Source organism: Neoarius graeffei, chromosome 18 (genome assembly GCF_027579695.1).
Source record: "Neoarius graeffei isolate fNeoGra1 chromosome 18, fNeoGra1.pri, whole genome shotgun sequence".
NCBI classification, from domain to species: domain Eukaryota; kingdom Metazoa; phylum Chordata; class Actinopteri; order Siluriformes; family Ariidae; genus Neoarius; species Neoarius graeffei.
The window spans coordinates 34,889,776-34,912,015 of NC_083586.1; the positions used below are offsets into that span (position 1 = coordinate 34,889,776).

The 22,240-nt window shown below is 43.5% G+C and overlaps 1 protein-coding gene across 1 annotated transcript in view; it reads left to right on the forward strand.

The window, feature by feature from the left end:
• Positions 1–22,240, forward strand: part of LOC132866141 (FERM and PDZ domain-containing protein 4-like) — a 132,434-nt gene that overhangs the window by 69,635 nt on the left and 40,559 nt on the right. The gene's annotated exons all lie outside the window — the stretch shown is intronic.

Here is a 22,240-nt window from a genome sequence, read left to right on the forward strand (position 1 = left end):
ATCTGTGACGCCCTACATCCTATGAACATGTGGATTGTATGTCTGCACATGTGGATTACAATGTTCGAAAGCTCATAATCAGTGAAACAATTTTTGGAAATCACTCAGAAATTGGGTTCTGAAACTTGACCCCAAACATAACAAGGGGGAAATTTGAAAGGCAAATTTGATTGATGGAAAAAGAGGAAATGATGCAGTCCACCACTCCGAGTCAGTTGTTTGTCTCAGTGCACTAGCGCCAGCTCTTTCTGTTCGCTGAGTTGCGGCAGGGTCTCTAAAAATATTTCCATCCCCACTGAAAAACAAGCACTCTCTTTTCCTTTATTTGTCTCTTGCCTTGTCTTTCACTCTCCCTCTCTTTGTCCTCTGCTTATACTCGAGCATTGATTTGTTACCTTATAGCCATTACCACAAACTGTCCTTGCTGTACGCTCGAGTCGAATAGACTCCAGTGTGAGAGAAAACACTAATGCATCTTTTCACCAAATGTCATGCTTTCAGTCACATTTTAGTTTGGTATAGTCATTTTTTGTGGTGGCAAAATAGGAAAACTGATTTGCATCATCACAAAACGTTAATAACTTGATGTTGCGAGAATGCATTAGTCTTTTATACAAGACATATGGTCGTGTAACACTTTACAGTAAGGTTCCTTATGCAAGAGCAAATTATAAACTAACATACTACCTGTTTGAAATGAATTATGCTTTGTTACTATGGCTCATTTTCCACTTAATTGTACAAACAATATTAACTATCAATTATATATATAATATTAACTAGTAGGGCGGCACGGTGGTGTAGTGGTTAGCTCTGTCGCCTCACAGCAAGAGGGTCCGGGTTCGAGCCCCGTGGCCGGCGAGGGCCTTTCTGTGTGGAGTTTGCATGTTCTCCCCGTGTCCGCGTGGGTTTCCTCCGGGTGCTCCGGTTTCCCCCACAGTCCAAAGACATGCAGGTTAGGTTAACTGGTGACTCTAAATTGACCGTAGGTGTGAATGTGAGTGTGAATGGTTGTCTGTGTCTCTGTGTCAGCCCTGTGATGATCTGGCGACTTGTCCAGGGTGTACCCCGCCTTTCGCCCGTAGTCAGCTGGGATAGGCTCCAGCTTGCCTGCGACCCTGTAGAACAGGATAAAGCGGCTACAGATAATGAGAATGAGAATGATGATATTAACTAGTAGTAAAAGTTTAGTAGTTGGACATTAGTCCCAATTCATGCACACCAGCTAATGTTTTGGTAGTTTAGTTAGTTTGCTCCAAAATAATTGTCACATCAATGCTGCAATTGGTGACCAACTCCAATCCACTAAACACCTTCCAGTCTACAAACATGACTTCTCTGGACTACAACACCCAGTCTACACTATCACTATCACGTTCCCGCTCACCTGACTTCTGATTATATTCACCAGGTTCCCATCGCACACACCCCTATAAATACAGACATTCAGTCAATTGCAAAGTGACACTAAGTGTATCCTTGCCTGACTTACTAAGCCTTATTCTCTATGTTTGAAATTCTGATTTTTGATCACGTTCCGGTTCCTGTTATTTATTTATTTATTTATTTTCAATTTTGGCTTTTGTATACAGTACATTGTGCTGTTCGCTGATCACCTTTTTTACCCTGAACATCTCATATTTTTGGTTTGTCTGCTATTTTTTTTAAAATAAACATTGTTGCCTGCAACTGCAATCTCCTCAGCCACCTGACTCTAATGGAACAAATAGGTTAACATTTATTAATCGTAATACTTTTTTTCATTAAATACTAGTATTTAATTATGTCTATTCTATTTTAGGCTACAGGTTTAATTGTTAATCTGTTTCTCACTGCACCAAGATCCCATAATCTGGAGATATCCTTTTAAATTCTTGCAAAAATGTAGAGCATATCTCGAGAGTTTGTTTGTTTGTTTGTTTGTTTGTTTGTTTGTTTGTTTGACAATACCATGATCAGAGAGTACCCAACATGGATTTCATCATATATGGGTTTGAAATATACAGACAAAACCATCTCTGGATTCTGGGGTATTTTGCACAGTGTCTTCTGATGCCATCCCTTTGATTCAGTTTACTTGGATTTGTGCTTAATGGGTCGTTAATGTGCTGAAAGGTGACATTTATCTTCAGCTGTCTAAAAAAGACCTGTAGGTTTTGTGCCATAATAGATTTTTATTTTGAGATATACATGATTCCCTCAATCTTGACTAAAGCTCTAGTCATGGCTGAAGAGAAGCAGCCTCATACCATGATGCTGCCACCACCATGCTTCACCACAGGCATGGTATTCATTGGGTGATAAGCTGTCTTCTTTTTGGATCAAACATACTGTATATTTTATAATTATGCCCAAAAAGGTCTCCTTTGGTCACATCGGACCATAACCTATTTTGCCAAAAGGTTTGGCAAAATTTGAGCAGGCTTGGGTGTTTTATTTTTCTTTTGAGAAAAGTCTTCAGTCTAGCCACTCTACCCTATATCCCAGACATGTGAAGAAAGAGAGAGGATGTTGTTAAATGTGTGAAGTGACCAGTACTTGTCAAATATTTCTGCAGCTCTATTAATGTTGCCATAGGTTTTTCGAAAGCCTCCCTTATAAGTTTTCATCTTGGTCTTACATCTACCTTTTCTTGGTAATGTAACTGTGGTGCCCCATTTTCTCCACTTGGTGACGATGGCCTTCAGTGTTCCATGGTATCTAATGTTTTGGAAATTCTTTTGTACCCTTTTCCTGATCGATACTTTTCAACAACGAGATCTCATGTATGCTGTGTAAGATCTTTGTGGATCATGGCTTCAGCAAAGGGATGAAGCCAAAATGATGTGAATAAACCCTTCCAGAAACAGCTGGTCTTTATTTGGGATTAATTAGAATCACTTCAGTGATGACACGTGTGTATATATATGTTATTTCCCAGCTGGGAGGTCCGTATTGTGAAATACCGTGACCGAGGTCTTGAAAGTACTGAGCGAGGCCCTCTGGGCCGAGGTCAGTATTCAAGGCCGAGGTCACGGTATTTCACCATACGGACCGACCTTAAGCTGGTAAATAATATATTAATGTTTTTCTTTACCAAATTCTAACAGAAAACGAGAACGCCCGAAAGGGAAAGCCAAGGCAAGCCGCCATTTTGAATCCTCATTCACAGCTGTAATGCAAATTGCTTTCTCCTCAGTATACAAGTGCACTTCCATGGCAGGAAAAAAAACTACATTTTGCCGCCTATGTAGTCCCCTATTTATACAAAATTGAGTCATTCAGGATTCAGCCATGTTTTTGCTCGGCGTTAGCAAGTTACAGGTTTTTAGCTTTCTTCTGAAATGTTTTCTTTTATTTCTTCTTCCTCAGGGTAGTAAAACTCGCTTTCGCTGTGAACACTGACGTTATCGCTATCCATGCTGTAAAATTAATGCTATTCTCCTGAGAAATGCTGGCAAAAATTTATAAGATTTTTGATTATCTTGTAAATAAATCTTAGAAAAAAAAAGATAAATGTTGACAAAAAATTCTACGATGTTTGTTGTTGCTGTGAACGAGCGAGTCACCAGAGGTCCGTAACCGGGGTCCGTAACACGAACCCGCTCGCCAGCCAATCAGAGCGCAGGATTAGATGGAAACCGCACCGCGAAAAAAAAATGAGAATTACTTCTGAACATACGCTTGAATATGGTTAATTCTGAGCACATGCACCATTAAAAAAGGGAGTTGTTGTAAGTTTTTTCTTTTCTTTCCCTAAAATTTTTCTATTTGTTTTTCACTTGAATTTTGTCGTTTCGTATATCATAAAGTTGGGGGGGGAAAAAGAGTTGAAATGATTTATCTGCTTGTTTCATTCATCACAAACACCTGCAATTTTAACACAGGTGACTTTTTGACTTTATATATCCACTGTATTTATTACCTCCGCCAAGGAGGTTATGTTTTCGGTAGCGTTGGTTTGTTTGTTTGTTGGTTTGTCTGTTAGCAACATTACAGAAAAAGTTATGAACGGATTGCTCTGAAATTTTTTCCAGAGGTGTGACTGGGCACAAGTAGCAATCCATTAAATTTTGGTGGTGATCCGGATCACCTTCTGGATCCCGGAATTTTTTAAAGGATTCTTGGCGGAGGTCTGCGCTCTCCGAGTGCTTTTCTAGTTATATATTTATTCAGTAATTTTGGTAATTGTGGGCCAAAGGGATATTACAGGTTTGTTATTGGTTCACATGAATTTTTTCCCTATCTACACATGCTTAATGACATGAAAGTCATTGTATTTTAAAGTACAATAACAGGGCGGCACGGTGGTGTAGTGGTTAGCGCTGTCACCTCACAGCAAGAAGGTCCGGGTTCGAGCCCCGTGGCCGGCGAGGGCCTTTCTGTGTGGACTTTGCATGTTCTCCCCGTGTCCGCGTGGGTTTCCTCCGGGTGCTCCGGTTTCCCCCACAGTCCAAAGACATGCAGGTTAGGTTAACTGGTGACTCTAAATTGACCGTAGGTGTGAATGTGAGTGTGAATGGTTGTCTGTGTCTATGTGTCAGCCCTGTGATGACCTGGCGACTTGTCCAGGGTGTACCCCGCCTTTCGCCCGTAGTCAGCTGGGATAGGCTCCAGCTTGCCTGCGACCCTGTAGAACAGGATAAAGCAGCTACAGATAATGAGATGATGAGATGAGTACAATAACAAGAAAAACAAGAAAGTATTCTTTTGATTCCAAAATGTCTAGCATGACATAATGGACAGATGTTGCTGGATTATGCAGACTCCTACACACACTCTGGAGTGTAAATTAGCTCCTTACTGAAAGCAACATAATCCCACAATCTATACTTTCCTTCCTGATTTATTCATCTAAACACCGTAAAGCAAACGATCCTCCAGTATTTACACTGAGGTTGTAGCTATCCCAAGTACTATTTCATGAATCGTTTTCATTTGGATCAAAGTCCAAATGATAAGTAAAGCTTAGTAGATCAGTCCTACACACTAGAACTCCTAAAACTCATTTTAACCAGACTTCCTAATTGGGCTGTATTCAATGTCATCAGTATACCTCCACATTTAGGCAGGGAAAGTGCTCCATGTTCAGAGACGGCATATGCAGGTGCTTAAATTGTATTTCTGAATGCCTCACTGAGGTTAATAAAATAACCTGCAGGCATTTCAGGTTCATGCCTTTGAGGTGGTCTGATTTTTCTTGTGTAGAACTCTTGGGAGTGGAGTTTTTTTCAGATGCTTCTAGACCATTGCCTTCAACTTAGGTACTTGCCTTTAAGCCATAAACCCCACTGAGTAGAAAACATGGAATAAAGAAGCAGATTGTTTTTTTTCTTTCCTGTCAAATGCAATACAACATTTACATAAAAACAGGAGAAGTTTTAAACATACAGACTGACATGATAATATGCAAATGAGAAGAATGGCAAAGAGTCAACTAAACATCTCATTATCTCTAGCCGCTTTATCCTGTTCTACAGGGTCGCAGGCAAGCTGGAGCCTATCCCAGCTGACTACGGGCGAAAGGCGGGGTACACCCTGGACAAGTCACCAGGTCATCACAGGGCTGACACATAGACACAGACAACCATTCACACTCACACCTACGGTCAATTTAGAGTCACCAGTTAACCTAACCTGCATGTCTTTGGACTGTGGGGGAAACCGGAGCACCCGGAGGAAACCCACGCGGACACGGGGAGAACATGCAAACTCTGCACAGAAAGGCCCTCGCCGGCCACGGGGCTTGAACCCGGCTTCTTGTTGTGAGACGACAGCGCTAACCACTACACCACCGTGCCGCCCTCAACTAAACATCCAATAGTAATTTATTTATTTAATATACTGTGAATTTCTAAAGGCTGATTGTTATAAACAGGGTGTGGAAAGGTTCCTAACTCTGATAATGTCATTATTATTATTATTATTATTATTATTATTATTATTATGTGAGCATTGCAAATTTCTAAATTTAACAGTATGTTCCACAATGAATGTGAAGTAGAGTAATATTTTGCACTGACAGCAGGGTGAAAATGCTGCATCTTCCTGTAAAGGGAACATATTTATGGAAAAACTCACTTTTTCAGTGCTTGTGCACAGACAGTTGGGTCTCTGGAGCCTAACAACCCACAAACTCTGAAATAAGACACCCAGTCAGTTTCTTTTGTTCTGCCTATTTCAGAAAACACGAGCTTCAACAAGTTGTTCAGATTCGGCTCCTCTTTCTACGTCACAAGAGGAGCTCATTAGCATTAACCCACCCCCTCGTCTGAGTATCTCCAGTATCATGGCTTGAGAACTGCCTTTGTGAATAAATATTCATGACAAAAGTGCTACCTGATTGGCCAGTGGAAGAGGGGGTGGGATGAGCAGTGGCTCATTATCATTTAAAGGAACAGGCACTCAAATCAGGGCAGAACATGCCCCTTTTCCACCAAAGCAGTTCCAGGGCTGGTTCGGGGCCAGTGCTTAGTTTGGAACCGGGTTTTCTGTTTCCACTGACAAAGAACTGGCTCTGGGGCCAGAAAAACCGGTTCCAGGCTAGCACCAACTCTCTGCTGGGCCAGAGGAAAGAACCGCTTACATCAGCAGGGGGGCGGAGTTGTTAAGACCAACAACAATAACAAGACTGCGAAAAATCACCATTTTTAAGCGACGAGAAGCAGCAGCTGTACAAACGCGAAGTCATCCATTATTATTATTATTGTTGTTGTTGTTGTTGATTTTGCTTCGATATTCGCGCCAAGGTTTATGCAAACGTAGCGACGTAACTGACGTATACAGCGACGTAATGACGTGTCTCCTCTTAGCACCGCGAGCTATGGAAAAGCAAACTGGTTCTCAGCTGGCTCGCGAGTTGAACGAGTTGTGAACCAGCACTGGCCCCGAACCAGCCCTGGAACTGATTTGGTGGAAAAGGGGTAACAGTGGTGTAGTGGTTTGCCTCACAGCAAGAAGGTCCTGGGTTTGAGCCCAGTGGCCGGCGAGGGCCTTTCTGTGTGGAGTTTGCATGGGTGTCTGCCCCGTGTCTGCATGGGTTTCCTCCAGGTGCTCCGGTTTCCCCCAAAGACATGCAGGTTAGGCTAATTGGTGGCTCTAAATTGACCGTAGGTGTGAATGTGAGTGTGAATGGTTGTTTGTCTCTACGTGTCAGTCCTATGATGATCTGGTGACTTATCCAGGGTGCACCCTGCCTCTTGCCCATGGATGGATGGGCACTCAAATCGGCCATTTTGAACAGAGCTGTTTAGGTAGGATGAAAAGGATATTATAGTATTTTATCCTTGTGGTATTTTGGACAAAGCATGTCACAGACATTTCATTAAGACCTCAGGAAACTGTGTCAACTTGTGGAAAAGGAGTATACTATGTGACTTTGATAAGTGAAAAGGTGTATTCTTTGACATTTTCATTTTGTGTGTTAATGCAGTACATTTAATGACACAAGATTCATAATTGAAGTCATGAAATCATAATTTTTGTGTACACTGTACTTTTCATTATACTAATTTCATTTTAGGATTAATGATGAAAGAATTGTGCCTGTGCTTTGGTTAATTTGTGCTCTTTTTGAAAGAAAAAACATGCCTCATCTTCTGTGGTTACAGCTCACTTAAGTGGGCCTTGATGGACTTTCCTAATGTAATTGTAAGAATCAATGTGCTATATAAAATTATTGAAATAATTATTGTGTCTAATTAAGATGTCATCTCCTAGGCATGCATGGAACAAAAAACCTGTGGCCTCAATGGGGTGATGTTATATTATCTGTACATTTAACATTGTCTTTGAAGGTCATTCCAATTTTTTGAGTGTATTTACTGCCAAAAAGCGTAACTTTCTGCTAGGCCCACTTTCCATGACAGCAGGTAACTTCATTGTGCCAGGCCAGTCAATTTCTTGTTCTCGGGAATTCAACAACTAAATGTTATGAAAACTTTTAACACTTACAGCCCTGATTCCAAAAACTGTGTAAAATGTAAATAAAAACAGAATGCAATGATTTTGAAAAAACGCTTCAACCTATATTCAACTGAATACAATGCAAAGACAAGATATTTTAATGTTCAAACTGATACAGTTTATTGTTTTTTGTAAGTAAATAGACACTCATTCTGCAATCGATGCCTAGACCAAGTTCCAAAAAAGTTGGGACAGGAGCAACAAAAGACTGGGAAAGTTGTGGAATGCTCAAGAAGCAACCATTTGGAACATTCTACAGGTAAACAGGTTAACTGGTAATTGGAAAGGCTCAGTTGTTCACGAGCAAGGATGGGGTGAAGTTCACCATTTTGTGAAAAACTGCATGGGCAAATAATTGAACAGTATAAGAACAACGTTTGCCAATGTACAATTGCAAGGAATTTAGGAATTTCACCATTGATAATCCGTATCATCAAAAGATTTAGAGAATCCAGAGAAGTCAAGTTTATTTTTATAGTGCTTTTAATAATAGGCATTGTCACAAAGCAGCTTTACAGAAATTTAAATACTTTAAACATGAACTAGTTTTATCCCTAATTTATCCCCAATGAGCAAGGGAAAAAGTCCCTCAGATGACATGAGGAAGAAACCTCGAGAGGAACCAGACTCAAAAGGGAACCCATCCTCATTTGGGTGATAACAGACAACGTAATTATAAATAACTTGCTTCTATAACAGTGTCCTATATAGTCACAAAGTATAACTGTGAAACCAGGAAATTCATTATAGTTTTAATATGAAGTCTGTTTTGTTGAAGTTATAAACTGTTCACTGGTGGAAACTTGAGTGCAAAACTATTCATGACAGCTGCCGTCCTAAAGTTAGCAAGTTAACTGTAATCCTCAGGCATAAAAGCATTACTTATCTTCCAAGTGTGACTTTCGACTGTCCATATGGGGTCGTCCTCCACAGGAGCGATGTGATGAGATTCCAGCCAGACGTAGGGCATCAGGATGGATCAGGCAGGTCTGAGGAGCAGAAGAGGTCAGCATCTCGATCTCAGGATTGACATGTAACTCAGAGGTCAGAAATCTCTGCACATCAGGCCAAAAACCAACAGTGAATGTCCATGACCTTTGATTCCTCAGGCAGCACTGCTTTAAAAACTAACATGATTGTATAAAGGATATTACTACATTATCTATGCAAAGTGAAAGCCATTTTATCAACAACATCCAGAAACGGTGCCAAATTCTTTTGGCCCAAGCTCATCTGAGATGGACTAACACAAAGTGAAAAGTGTGCTGAGGTCTGACGAGTCCACATTTTGAATTGTATTTGGAAATCATGGACATTGTGCCCTCCAGGCAAAAGAGGAAAAGGACCATCCAGATTGTTACCAAATTTGGGACACTATGACATCCTGAACTATTTAGTATTTGGGACTTCTAAATACACTGGAGATGCTAAAAGCACACAAAAGTACAGATGCCTACCAATATTTCGAGGCAGGTTTTGTGCCAGAATGTTATGGGAAATTCCCGATAAAGAAAAATACCTTATGACAAAGGTAAGTTCAAACATGGACTTCTAATAGTAATAAACAAGCCAGAGCCTAGAGCTCACATATTTTATTGTACTTAGCCGAGTCTACATCATCAGTACATAACAAACACGCTGCTAGTTCTGCCAAGCATGAGGTCTAATAAAATATATCGCATCCAAAGCCCACATCCAGATCTACATTTTAATGTTGCAAAGAGCTTTCACACTAACCTGATATAAAATGTTCTACACACACACACACACACACACACACACGGGGATGTTTTTTATCATCCAGTCTCCCTGTTTAACTGCAGCTCGCCATTTTTCTCATCTTTCTGGGTTAATCAGGCTTATTTCCACATCTGTTATTACATCCAAAAACACTACAGGTCTCTGGCATTGTTCTTTTCGATGTAACTTGTACACGTTTGTGTAGATGTTTACTAAATTGGGCTTGCAGTCACTCACATACACATGTGCCGGTCGCTGGCAAACACAAAACTTGCCCAGTAATATGGCCGCGTAAACAAATCCGCAGTCGCGATGACATCATGTGAAAGTCCTCTATATATTCAAAATGATTTGCAAATCATTGCATTCTGTTTTTATTCACGTTTTACACAACATCCCAACTTGTTTGGAATCGGGGTTGGATTTATTTATTTATTTTTAACAAACACCATACACCAATGCCAATGAAAACAGGGCAGTAGCTTATTTCAGCATTATTGCATTGTATTAATATGAAAGTAGTGCAGTTTGTGAAGAAAGCACAGCTCAGCTAGGGGTAAATGTTATGCTGTACTAATTTTACTAATGGCACGAGGAGCAGTCCTTAAAATATGTGGCAACATTTTAAAACAGCTGGGCTCTAATACCAGCTAATGTCCCAAAAAATGAAATCATTCTCAGCAAGCCATCTAACAACTTCTGTTGAAATCGCTGCCTTGAAACTTCCGGGTGGTTTTTGTTTGGTGTTCATAGACCACATAACAACAGAGATATAGTAAGGTGAAGTTAAAATAAAAATGATCTCATGCTTGTTTTGGTTTGCAAATTGGCACAATAGTTTTTGGTTTATTTTGCATTTACTGTATGCCTTTTTTTGTCATATAAACGAACAGAAAAAAATAATCATAAATAACGTATTTCTAAATCCAATTCCGGGTGGCACAGCGGCGTAGTGGTTATCACTGTCGCCTCACAGCAAGAAGGTTCTGGGTTTGAACCCAGCGGCTGACGGCGGCCTGTTAGGGTTTTGCTGGGATTCGAACCTGGTTCGTTGGTGTGATAATCCAGCAAACCCCCACTAGGCCACCAGGGGGATGACTCAAATGCAGAGGCGTGAGGCGGAAGTAGAAAAAGAATCAAAAGGTTTATTTAAACTATATACACTATATACAGGGCAAAACAAAAGACAAAAATAAAACCAAAGAGTATAATCCAAAAGAAAAGCAAAGTGCAAAAATACAAAAGCTAAGAAGATCAAAAAACACAGTGCAAAGGAAACTGGAGATAAACATAACAGCACAAAGACTCCGTGACAAGAGGACTGAACTCAGGGGTATAAATAGACAAACTAATTAAGGACACAGGTGAAGATAATTAGGCAATTAACACAAACACAAGACACAGGAACAGTGGCGGCCTCTAGAGGCCAAAATAAACACGACATGAAAAGGAAATAACAGCGGCCTCTAGAGGCCAAAACAGTCCTAGTCCTAACAGGACCCCCCCCTCTAGGAGCGTCTCCTGACGTTCCCAGGGCGATCCGGATGGGCCGAATGGAAGTCCCGACACAGTTCTTTATCAAGGACATCCCGAGCAGGAACCCAGCAGCGCTCCTCAGGACCATAGCCCTCCCAGTCCACCAGATATTGCAACCCGCCGCGGACCCGGCGGGAGTCAAGCAGGCGATTCACAGTGAACACAGTCTGCCCCTGGAAGATGCGGGGGGGTGGGGGGTTCCTAGGGGCAGGGGCATACGTAGACGTCAGTACGGGCCGTAACAGGGAAACATGGAAAGTGGGGTTGATCCTCAGAGTCCGGGGCAACTGGAGCCGGTAGGAGACAGGGTTCACCCTGCGCACCACCTTGAAGGGGCCAATGTAGCGAGGAGCAAGCTTGCGGTTCTCCACCCGCAGTGGAAGGTCCTTAGTGGACAGCCAAACACGCTGCCCAGGGCGGAAAGCGTGTGCAGGTCTTCTATGGCGGTTGGCCTGAGTCTGGTTGGTTCTGGAGGTCTGTATGAGGGTCTTCCTGACCTTGCTCCAGGTCTTGCGACACCGTCTCACATATTGGTTGACCGAGGGCACCCCCGCGTCCTCCTCCTGGTCCGGGAACAGAGGTGGCTGGAACCCGAATTGGCACTGGAATGGCGACAGCTTGGTGGCCGATGACTGCAGGGTGTTGTGGGCGTACTCCGCCCATGGCAGCCAGGTGCTCCACGATGTCGGGTTATCCATAGCCAGGCCTCGCAGGGTGGTTTCCAGGTCCTGGTTGAGCCTCTCCGTCTGACCATTGGACTGTGGGTGAAACCCAGAGGAGAGGCTGGCAGTGGCTCCGATGACCTTGCAGAACCCGTGCCACACTCGGGAGGAGAACTGGGGCCCTCGGTCTGAGACGATGTCCTGTGGAAGACCAAAGACTCGGAAGACATGATTAAACAAAAGTTTCGCAGTTTCAAGAGCAGAGGGGAGTTTGCACAGTGGTATGAAGCGGCAGGCCTTGGAGAATCTGTCAACTAAGACCAAAATGACCGTGTTACCTTGTGACTCAGGGAGACCCGTGATAAAGTCGACTGCCACGTGGGACCAGGGACGCCGGGGAATGGTCAGAGGATGCAGGAGACCCTGGGGACGCTGTCGTGGGTTCTTGGTTCTGGTGCAAACCTCACAGGACAGGACAAATGACCTTACTTCCTGCTCCATGTTAGGCCACCAGAAGCGTCTTTTCAGGAAGTCCAGGGTCCTCCGAGCTCCCGGGTGGGCGGTGAGAGGGGAAGAGTGACCCCACTGGAGAACCTTGGCCCGGGCTTGATGTGGGACGTACAAGAGGCCTGGTGGCCCCGTCCCAGGACCGGGGTCCTGGCGTTGGGCTCGTCGGACAGCCTCCTCAATACCCCAGCGGACAGGGGCCACAATCCGGGACACAGGGATAATAGGCCCGACTTCATTCTCCCTGTTAGTGGCAGAGAACAGTCTGGACAGTGCGTCAGGTTTGGTGTTCTTGGAGCCGGGGCGGTATGAGAGGGTGAAGTCAAATCGACTGAAAAACAGGGCCCACCTAGCCTGTCGAGGGTTCAGTCTCTTGGCTTGCTGGAGGTACTCCAGGTTCTTGTGGTCAGTCCAAACCAGGAATGGATGTTGTGCTCCCTCCAGCCAGTGCCTCCACTCCTCAAGGGCCAGTTTGACCGCTAGCAGTTCTCGATCCCCCACATCGTACCGGGACTCAGCAGGACTCAGGCGGTGGGAGAAGTAAGCGCAGGGGTGCAGCTTTCCTTCCGAACGTTGAGAGAGCACCGCGCCGACACCACTGTCCGAGGCGTCCACCTCCACGATGAATGGTTGGGAGGTGTCCGGGAGAACCAGAATGGGTGCCGTGCAGAAGCGGTCCTTGAGGTCTTTGAACGCCTTTTCTGCCTGAGGAGACCAGCCATAAGATCCACCTGTCCCTTTGGTGAGGTCTGACATGGGTGCTGCCACAGAACTGAAGTTCCTGATGAACTTGCGGTAGAAGTTAGCAAATCCTAAGAACCGCTAAACCTCTTTGATGGACTTGGGGGTGGGCCAGTCCCGGACGGCCAGGGTCTTGGCTGGATCCATCTGGAGTTGGCCTGTCTGTACAATAAAACCCAGAAAGGAGATCTCAGGAACATGAAATTCGCATTTCTGGGCCTTAGCGAACAGATTGTTCTGTAGCAGCCTCTGGAGAACCTGGCGGACATGGTGGCGGTGCTCCTGCACGGTCTTGGAAAAGATAAGGATGTCATCGAGGTAGACAAAAACGTATAGGTTAATCATGTCCCTTAAGACGTCGTTGATTAGGGCCTGAAAAACAGCTGGTGCGTTGGTGAGTCCGAAGGGCATCACCTGGTATTCGTAGTGCCCAGACGGGGTGTTAAAGGCAGTCTTCCACTCGTCTCCCTGTCGGATACGGATGAGGTGGTATGCGTTCCGTAGGTCCAACTTGGTGAAGACGGTGGCGCCTTGGAGCAGGTCGAAAGCTGTGGACATCAGCGGAAGGGGATATCGGTTGCGCACAGTGATCTTATTCAGGCCCCTGTAATCAATACATGGTCGGAGCCCCCCATCCTTCTTGCCGACAAAGAAGAAGCCGGCTCCAGCAGGTGAAGTGGAGGGTCGAATAAACCCAGAGACCAGGGCATCTTTGAGGTATTCCTCCATGGCCTTGCGTTCTGGCTGAGAGAGTGAAAACAGTCTGCCACGAGGAGGGGTAGTCCCAGGGAGCAAGTCGATGGCACAGTCGTAGGCCCGGTGCGGAGGAAGAACGGCGGCCCTGCTCTTGCTGAATACCTCCTTGAGATCCCAGTACTCTGTGGGAACTTGAGATAACTCGGTGAGATCAGGGGGCTCGGCAGGAGACACAGGAGAGCTAGAGAGCAGACAAGAGGCATGGCATGCAGGGCCCCATTCCACAACCTGGCTTGTTACCCAGTCTATGCGAGGGTTGTGGCGAGTAAGCCAAGGAAGGCCTAGAATAACTGGGAACTCAGGTGAAGGAATCAGGTGCAGGGATATTTCTTCCTTGTGACCTTGAGACTGGAGGAAAACTGGAGAAGTAACTTGGGTGACTCTTCCATCACCTAACGCTTGGCCATCGAGGGCAGACACAGACAGTGGGACTTCAAGAGGTGCAGTCGGAATATTGATGCTTTGGGCGAAGTGAATATCCATAAAGTTCCCAGCCGCCCCTGAGTCTATCAAAGCTTGACAAGAGTGGACAGACTCACCCCAGGAGATGGAGACCGGGATGTAGATTCCTTGGCCAGGGAGTCCGGGAGAGAGGGTAGGCCCCGTCACAACCCTCCCTCGGCTGGACGGGGCGGTCCTTTTCCCGAGAGCTCGGGACATGATGCTCAGAAGTGGCCAGGCTTGCCACAGTAGATGCAGCACTTGTCCCTCCTTCTGCGCTCCCTCTCAGATGCGGAGAGGCGAGTACGGCCCACTTGCATGGGTTCTGGACAGTCACTGGAGGAGGTAGACGGGCTCCATGTTGATGCAGTGAGGCCGGGGAGACTCAGGACTTGGCGGCATTCTCTAATCCTGTTGTCAAGACGAGTAGCATGTGAGATGAGGGTTTCGAGGTCACTTGGGCATCCAATAGAGGCCAGACCGTCCTTGATGGGGTCAGACAGACCATGGTGGAAGGCTGACACCAGGGCAGTCTCGTTCCATCCACTTACTGCTGCGAGTGTTCGGAACGAGATGGCGTAATCTGCGACGCTTCCTCCTTGCCGGATGGACATGAGCTTTCGGGCTGCGTCGGTACTGATGTCTGCCTGATCGAAGACCCGAAGCATCTCTTCAGAAAACAGCTGGAAATCAAAGCACTCAGGTCCCTGTCTTTGCCAGATAGCAGTAGCCCAGGCTCGCGCCTTACCAGCTAATAAGGTGATCACAAAGGCAATCTTGCGGCGATCCGTAGTGTAGGTGGTAGGCTGAAGCTCAAAGGTGAGTTGACACTGGGTAAGGAACTCTCGGCACTCACTGTGCTTGCCGTCATACCTCTGTGGTGCAGGAAGGCTGGGTTCGCGAGGTGAAGAAGGCAGCATTGCAGGAGGCACTGGAGCAGGAGTGGGAGCTGGATCAGGAGCAGGAACTGGATCAGGAGCAGGAGATGCAGGCAGAGATGTCAGCTGTGCCAGGGTTTTCCCAATTTGCTGAAGCAGTTCCTCGTGGCGAGCGAGGGCCTCACGTTGGCTGGTGAGCGTACGTCCATGAGCGTCCATGGTTGCTCCGAAGCGTGTCAAAGCTGCCATAATTCCCTGAAGGTTGGCCGGGTAGACAGTTGAAGCAGCCTCTGCTGAGTCGGTCATGACGGAGTCTTTCTGTTAGGGTTTTGCTGGGATTCGAACCTGGTTCGTTGGTGTGATAATCCAGCAAACCCCCACTAGGCCACCAGGGGGATGACTCAAATGCAGAGGCGTGAGGCGGAAGTAGAAAAAGAATCAAAAGGTTTATTTAAACTATATACACTATATACAGGGCAAAACAAAAGACAAAAAAAAAAACCAAAGAGTATAATCCAAAAGAAAAGCAAAGTGCAAAAATACAAAAGCTAAGAAGATCAAAAAACACAGTGCAAAGGAAACTGGAGATAAACATAACAGCACAAAGACTCCGTGACAAGAGGACTGAACTCAGGGGTATAAATAGACAAACTAATTAAGGACACAGGTGAAGATAATTAGGCAATTAACACAAACACAAGACACAGGAACAGTGGCGGCCTCTAGAGGCCAAAATAAACACGACATGAAAAGGAAATAACAGCGGCCTCTAGAGGCCAAAACAGTCCTAGTCCTAACACGGCCTTTCTGTGTGGAGTTTGCATGTTCTCCCTGTGTCTGCGTTGGTTTCCTCCCACAGTCCAAAGACATGCAGGTTAGGTTAATTGGCGACTCAAAATTGACCGTAGGTGTGAATGTGAGTTTGAATGGTTGTTTGTTTCTATGTCAGCCCTGTGAAGATCTGGTGACTTGTCCAGGGTGTACCCCGCCTCTCATTCATAGTCAGCTGGGATAGGCTCCTGCGAACCTGCACAGGATAAGTGGTTATGGATAAATCCAATTCTCCCCTTTTTTTTTGGGCGGGGGGTCTAAATTAAACTTACAGAGTCAAGTACTTACATACAGCACACCTAAAACAGTGCCCTCTATGATTATTAGCATCCCTTATAAAAAGGGTATGAGTAAAAAGGGTTAGAAAAAATCCACCTTTTGGTGAAGTCGCTTCATGTCACACTGAAAAAATGAGAACAGTATGACCTTTTACAGTAAATGCAAGGATGCCAATAATAGTGGCACATGTTTCTGTTGAAAATAATTATTTCTTGATGAGGGATTTGTTTCTCTCTGAATAAAGTTATTTCAATTAAAGATTGGATTTTTCTAATTTTTTCAGTGTGAGATGAAGCGACTTCACCGAAAGGTGGATTTTTTCTAACCCTTTTTTATTAATCTTTACAAGGGGTGCCAATAATCATGGAGAGTACTGTAGTTGGCTAAATGTTCCTTAACAAGTTTCAATTTGACCAGATGGGTTTGGTCGCCACCAGCATGCTTCTAACAGAATTCTGGTTGGATATTTGTCCATGCTTCTTGGCAGAATTGGTAGAGTTCAATTAAATTTGTGTGTTTCCTGCCACAGATCTGATTTTAAGCACAGTAAACCCACTTTTAACCACAAAGTGTATTGCAACTATTATTTGTACAGCGTGTTAGCTGATATGAGAGAGCACTTTATTAATCCATCCATCCATTATCTGTAGCCGCTTATCCTGTTCTACAGGGTCGCTGGAGCCTATCCCAGCTGACTACGGGCGAAAGGCGGGGTACACCCTGGACAAGTCGCCAGGTCATCACAGGGCTGACACATAGACACAGACAACCATTCACACTCACATTCACACCTACGGTCAATTTAGAGTCACCAGTTAACCTAACCTGCATGTCTTTGGACTGTGGGGGAAACCGGAGCACCCGGAGGAAACCCACGCGGACACGGGGAGAACATGCAAACTCCGCACAGAAAGGCCCTCGCCGGCCACGGGGCTCGAACCCGGACCTTCTTGCTGTGAGGCGACAGTGCTAACCACTACACCACCGTGCCGCCCACTTTATTAATCCAAAGTTGGAAATTCCAGTAATATATAGATATGTGGTGTTTATATTGTTTATTATTTCAACGCATACACTTGATGATAGTTGATGATGCGTACAAACCTATTGACGATTGACCAGATTTATGATTGGTGGAGTGAATGAATAACAAAATGGTCAAAAAGGTAAAAAAAAATTGAAATCTGTTGGCCAGCTGTTTATCATACAACTAACTTCCGTCTTGGAAATTGAACAGTGAATAAATAAAAATACACTTACTTACCAAGTGCTGATTTATAATTTAAACTGAATAACAAATACAAAAACAAACAAAAATGCATTTTTTTCCAATTGGGATCCCCCCACAATTAACCCAGGGATAGATAAAGTCTCTACACCACATAACCACATAAGACATGATCTTTCATGGCATGTGCATCATCACAAAAACCAGTTCAGGTTTATTTTACTAAAGCCCTGCTTACAGAGGAAGACAACCTGCATGTCAGCATAAAGGCTTTAGCTTAACAGCTCGAAGGACCTTTTTAAAAATAATACAGAATATATTTATGGGGTCAATTTGACCTTCAAAAGAATGATAGACATTGCGCTCATATTTTGCGAAGAGCTCATCAACACAAATTTTATATACCCTGATTCCAAAAAAAGTTGGGACAAAGTACAAATTGTAAATAAAAACGGAATGCAATGATGTGGAAGTTTCAAAATTCCATATTTTATTCAGAATAGAACATAGATGACATATCAAATGTTTAAACTGAGAAAACCTATCATTTAAAGAGAAAAATTAGGTGATTTTAAATTTCATGACAACAACACATCTCAAAAAAGTTGGGACAAGGCCATGTTTCCCACTGTGAGACATCCCCTTTTCTCTTTACAACAGTCTGTAAACATCTGGGGACTGAGGAGACAAGTTGCTCAAGTTTAGGGATAGGACTGTTAACCCATTCTTGTCTAATGTAGGATTCTAGTTGCTCAACTGTCTTAGGTCTTTTTTGTCGTATCTTCCATTTTATGATGCGCCAAATGTTTTCTATGGGTGAAAGATCTGGACTGCAGGCTGGCCAGTTCAGTACCCGGACCCTTCTTCTACGCAGCCATGATGCTGTAATTGATGCAGTATGTGGTTTGGCATTGTCATGTTGGAAAATGCAAGGTCTTCCCTGAAAGAGACGTCGTCTGGATGGGAGCATATGTTGCTCTAGAACCTGGATATACCTTTCAGCATTGATGGTGTCTTTCCAGATGTGTAAGCTGCCCATGCCACACGCACTAATGCAACCCCATACCATCAGAGATGCAGGCTTCTGAACTGAGCGCTGATAACTTGGGTCATCCTTCTCCTCTTCAGTCCGAATGACACGGCGTCCCTGATTTCCATAAAGAACTTCAAATTTTGATTCATCTGACCACAGAACAGTTTTCCACTTTGCCACAGTCCATTTTAAATGAGCCTTGGCCCAGAGAAGACGTCTGCGCTTCTGGATCATGTTTAGATACAGCTTCTTCTTTGAACTATAGAGTTTTAGCTGGCAACAGCGGATGGCACGGTGAATTGTGTTCACAGATAATGTTCTCTGGAAATATTCCTGAGCCCATTTTGTGATTTCCAATACAGAAGCATGCCTGTATGTGATGCAGTGCCGTCTAAGGGCCCGAAGATCACGGGCACCCAGTATGGTTTTCTGGCCTTGACCCTTACGCACAGAGATTCTTCCAGACTCTCTGAATCTTTTGATGATATTATGCACTGTAGATGATGATATGTTCAAACTCTTTGCAATTTTACACTGTCGAACTCCTTTCTGATATTGCTCCACTATTTGTCGGCGCAGAATTAGGGGGGTTGGTGATCCTCTTCCCATCTTTACTTCTGAGAGCCGCTGCCACTCCAAGATGCTCTTTTTATAGCCAGTCATGTTAATGACCTATTGCCAATTGACCTAATGAGTTGCAATTTGGTCCGCCAGCTGTTCCTTTTTTGTACCTTTAACTTTTCCAGCCTCTTATTGCCCCGTCCCAACTTTTTTGAGATGTGTTGCTGTCATGAAATTTCAAATGAGCCAATATTTGGCATGAAATTTCAAAATGTCTCACTTTCGACATTTGATATGTTGTCTATGTTCTATTGTGAATACAATATCAGTTTTTGAGATTTGTAAATTATTGCATTCCGTTTTTATTTACAATTTGTACTTTGTTCCAACTTTTTTGTAATTGGGGTTGTGTATACGGTGTATATATATATATATATATATATATATATATATATATATATATATATATATACAGTAGTGTGCAAAAGTCTTAGGCACATGTAAAGAAATGCTGTAGACCACAAATAGCTTAATGAAATGAAATGTTTCAACATTAAAAAAATACTATAAACAGCAATAAGCCATAATAAATTAAACAACGTCAATATTTGGTGTGAGACGACCCTTTGTTTTAAAAAAAAATAGTCTCAGGTACAGTGAGTGGAGTTTTATAAGGAAATGAGCTGTAGGTTTTACTGAGCATCTTACAGAACCAGCCACAGTTCTTCTGGACATTTGGACTGTCATACTCGCTTCTTCATTTTGCACCAAAACCCAGCAGCCTTCATTATGTTTTCTTTTTTAATCTGAAAAGTGCTCTCTTTTATGTCGTATGCTGCTCAGATACAAACTCTTGTTTTTTCTGTAACATTTAATTTTGTGCTGGAAAACGAACGTTTGGACTCTAAAATGTTTTTGTACTGACTCGATCATGGAGAAGTCATAAAATAGAAATTTATAACAAAGTTTGTATGAAAAAAAATTAGTGTGCCTAAGACTTTTGCACAGTACTGTATATTGGTATAGTCCAACATCATTTGGTCGAGCAGACTTATTTCACATCTCAGTCGACCAGACTAGAGCCTCCTGGGACAACTTATCTTAAAACTGTTTTTTCAACCCCATAGCCTTTGGAAATTTTCTCATTTGCAGTGATGTGTATTATAGGAGCGAGGGGGAAATAGATAGGCGAGAAATGAGATAAGCAAAGAAGTAATATCTTATTTTTGGAAGGTTTTTCTGTCCCTACACAAGAGAATAAGTTAATAACTAAAGGAGTATTACTTTCCTCTGGCTTCAAGAGAAACCGAGGGAATATTCTCTGCAGCAGGTGGCTCACATGCTTCTGGAAATGACTCTTTCCCAAGCAACCTGAGCTCATGTGCTTTGAAAGCAGAGCAATCTGGCACCCTGTTATTCCCAAATCTCCCATCCATTTCATTTCAGCTGGGTAAACATTAACGTTGCTGTCTTCTGCGGTTGTTTACGCTGTGCTTAAGATTAACACATTTTAAAAAAATAATAAAATTCAATGTGGTTACATCAGTAATACAGTTATTATGCAGCTAATATCCCATTTAAACCAAAACTGTTAATGTGTGCTTTTCAGTTCTTCAATTCCCTTTTAACATCTGCAAATTTTAAACAGTTGATTATATATAAAAGGAACATTTAAAGTTCTCATATGAACTTTTATAGAACTTATTATAATTTGAATTAAAAGTCACTTCATGTCTTAAAGTAATCATGGATGCCATTTCTCTTTACTTAGTTGAGTGGTTCTTGACATAATATGGATTACTACAGTTGTGGTGTAGAATAGGGCTATTTACTGTGTTTTTATTATTTACTATTTACTGTTTGATGTCTGATGCATTAAGAAGGCAAGAAATTGCACTAATTAACTTTTGACAAGACACACCTCATCTCATCTCATTATCTCTAGCCGCTTTATCCTTCTACAGGGTCGCAGGCAAGCTGGAGCCAATCCCAGCTGACTACGGGCGAAAGGCGGGGTACACCCTGGACAAGTCGCCAGGTCATCACAGGGCTGACACATAGACACAGACAACCATTCACACTCACACCTACGGTCAATTTAGAGTCACCAGTTAACCTAACCTGCATGTCTTTGGACTGTGGGGGAAACCGGAGCACCCGGAGGAAACCCACGCGGACACGGGGAGAACATGCAAACTCCACACAGAAAGGCCCTCGCCGGCCCCGGGGCTCGAACCCAGGACCTTCTTGCTGTGAGGTGACAGCGCTAACCACTACACCACCGTGCCGCCCACAAGACACACCTGTTAATTGAAAAGCATTCCAGGTGACTACGTCATGAAGCTGGTTAAAATGATGCCAATAGTGTGCAAAGTGTCATCAAGGTAAACACTGGCTACGTCGAATAATCTAAAATCTGATTTTGATGTCTTCAGTGTTCTACAATGTAGAAAATAGTCAAAATGCAGAAAAAAATCTCTGAATGAGAAGGTGTGTCCAAACTTTTGACTGGTACTGGATTTATATATACAGTCCAGGTTGGTGGAGGTTGTGTAATGGTGTGGGGAATACTGACACAAGGCAGGTTAGGTTCATCAGTTCATGCTGATGGCACTGAATTCTCACCCTACAATCTGTGTGCCTCTGAAGAAACTGAGATTCGTCAGACATGGCTACATTTTTTTTTCCAGTCTTCAACTCTCCAGTTTTGTTGAGCCTGTATTTACTGCAGCTGCGGCTTTCTGTTCTTGGCTGACGGAAGTGGAACCCAAAGTGGTCTTCTGTTGTTGTAGCCTATCCACCTCAAGGTTCATGAATTTTGTGCATTCTGATATGCTTTTCTGCTCACCACAATTGTACAGAGTAGTTATCTGAGTTCCTGTCACCTTTCTGTCAGTTTGGCCATTCTCCACTGACGTCTCTCGTAACAAAAAGTGATTCTTTCCACAGAAATACCGCTCACTCATTGTTTTTTTTTCTCTATCACACCATTCTGAGTCAACTCTAGAGACTGTTTTGGATGAAAATATCAGGAGATCAGCAGTTCCAGAAATACTCAAACCATCCCATTTGGCACCAACAATCATGCCATGGTCAAAATCAA